The following is a 2,500-nucleotide window of genomic DNA, read 5'->3' as shown; positions in this document are numbered from 1 at the left end:
GAATAGAAAAAAAGGGTCGAAACGAGATAATAAGGCAGACGATTTTAACTTAGTCGGCCTTTCCCTACCCCCACCCCTCCCATTCTATCAGCAAGTTGAAAATGACCGGATGTGTTGGGCCCTTACGTACGGGTTATTCTCAAGCACATTTGCGCGTGCGCGTCGCATTAACTGATCTTTCAAGAAACGATCAATTCAAGTAGACCCTATTTTTAGAATTTTAATTGTTTACCTTGATAATACGATGAGAAATCCATCAAAATATTATTTCCGTTCCCCCAAAAGAGAGTTGGATTAAGTGAAATAAAACAATGCAAATCCTAAATTTATCCTGTCCATGTCGAGTGTCACAAAGGGTAATACAAAAAGGGAAACCTGTCTCGAACAGTTTATGGTTCTCATGTTTCCGCTACTAAAGAAAAGACAAAACCGTTTGCCGGCGGTTGTTGTTAATTATTTATGTATGAATTACATTTGTCGGAAAACACAGCTTCACTTTTAAATTTAGCTCCCTAGTGCATCGAGTAATTGCTCTTTCGCGTCTTTTGGCAAGTTGGCTTTTATCCATTGTCTATGGATGTATTGTTTCCCTTGGGTAAGATCATTTATATTGTTACTTCTAAGACTGATCATTCGATGACTTGATTTCGGCGAACAAATTAATTCAGATTTTCTTTCCTGAGGAACTAATTGTCACGCTGTGAGAGGTCGGTTTATTCACTGTCTCGATTCCCACATTCCGTGCTCTTCAAGAGCTGATGACATTCAGAGAAAAAAAAAATCTTTACATGCAGGCTAGAGCTTCTGCATTATCACTGCCGCTTAAATATCGTTTTACTTTACGCTGGTATCAAGAAAATTTCGCAGCCATTGTAAAATGGGAAATTTGACATGTTGGAAATCATTATGCAACACTGTGAGTATTCTTAAACTTATTACCAACAAGCCTGTTTAATTTATCCAGTCGCAATGACATCGTAGCCTTTTACTTAAGACTTGCTCTCCGGAATAAATAATCCACCGTATTTATCTTTTCCTTTTCTTGTTAATCCTTCCTTCGGCCTTATAATTCATCATGATTTATTTGTTATTTAATCAGCAGGATACAAGTGCTCTTGTTTTTTCCGGCAAATGATTTTAGAAATTCATAAGTTGTTTTTCATTATGCATTATTGTTTTTGCTTTTCCTTATCAAAAATAAACAATTTTTGCTAATTTGGTAAGCAGAGGGCTGAAAAAGGAACTTCTAGATTGTTGATAACCACCGCTTCGCCATATCTCCACTCTTTCCGTGAACACCTGCCAGTGTTAGTAACACCGCTGACCACCAAACAGAATCAAATTATGTGAAACAAAGGGACAACAGCGATGAAGGAGACAATTCCTTTTCTTTAGTAACATTTTTTTTTAAGATGACCAGCAGTCGTGACGTTAATCTCATCGTAAAAGAAAGCCACATGAGTAGCAAATAAAAAGCTGCAACGAGTCATAATGAGGCCCTGTCGGGGTTTAATCGGCTCATTCTCGGCCTTGACGTCACGGTCGGAATTTTGCTGGGAAAGGATGTCTTTTGTCGGGATTTCATTTTATGTTCTGTCGCTACTTTTTGGGCCATGTCGCTTGTCGGAATTTACCCTGTCAGGGCCTCCACAATGCTAATACAATACTACCAGGCTGATTCCTGTCAGTTTTGATATCTAGAAACTGAATGCATTGTGGAGAGAAAAGTCTAGATAAATTTCGTGCTTTCTCGTGTTTGCTGAGTATGCAGATAAGAAACAATCTGTACAAGATAACGTGAATTTTGTGGTTTGTCGGCCACGACTGCCGTTACGTTTCAGCACTAGTCAGCGTCGGTATGGAATAATTGTTAAGGACAGAAAACAGACGTCTAAGTCATCAGCAATTTTTATTTTCTGGACCGTGACACTTACAAAGGTGATACATACATACACACATCTGTGTCTTATTATACATACATATATCTATATATGTTGTAAATCAATTCAGAACTTCAAGATTGACTTATCGTTTTATTGCTACAGCTCTCTTTTGTATGGGCAAATAATGACCAACCAGTGACGGTTTTATATAAATATACGGTTGCTATGGTGTTTATTATTGCGTTGGATTATTTAAAGTTTCTGAGCACGTTTCTATTTCTGTACGGGGCATGAAGTCGCTAATTCGTTGTGTTTGTTGAGGCTACAAAGATGCTTCTTGCGCGAGATAATAATGAATTTCTCATAACGGCATAAATTATAAGGTTCGCATTGAGTACCTTCCACATAGGTCTAAGGCTTCGTCAGCGTCGACTTTAAGGTGTCCATACCATAATTCAGTTTTGTGTGTATCCAAACTTGATGTCTCTTGTTCTTGTTGCTCTTTGTTGTTGTTTTGTTTTCTTGGTGAGTGTAAACACTGATATCGCGAATTAATTCCGCCTATGACGAGATTTGTGGCCAAAAAAACTTATACAACACTCATGTGACTTCCTTGT

At 38.0% G+C, this 2,500-nt stretch overlaps 1 protein-coding gene across 2 annotated transcripts in view; it reads left to right on the top strand.

Moving 5' to 3' along the window:
* The first annotated feature begins 521 nt into the window (after positions 1-521).
* The window catches only part of LOC137970883 (metabotropic glutamate receptor-like), a 17,985-nt gene continuing 16,006 nt past the window's right edge, over positions 522-2,500 (top strand). The window contains exon 1 of one of the 2 annotated variants that reach the window (XM_068817519.1): positions 522-595. The gene's annotated coding sequence lies outside the window, so the exon portion shown is untranslated. Of the gene's footprint in view, positions 596-738; positions 917-2,500 lie in introns of those variants that run through there. The other variant, XM_068817521.1, reaches the window with a different exon arrangement.

Source organism: Montipora foliosa, chromosome 9 (assembly GCF_036669935.1).
Source record: "Montipora foliosa isolate CH-2021 chromosome 9, ASM3666993v2, whole genome shotgun sequence".
NCBI classification, from domain to species: domain Eukaryota; kingdom Metazoa; phylum Cnidaria; class Anthozoa; order Scleractinia; family Acroporidae; genus Montipora; species Montipora foliosa.
The sequence above is the reverse complement of the archived record's forward strand: the minus strand, read 5'-3'. Positions and strand labels throughout refer to the sequence as shown.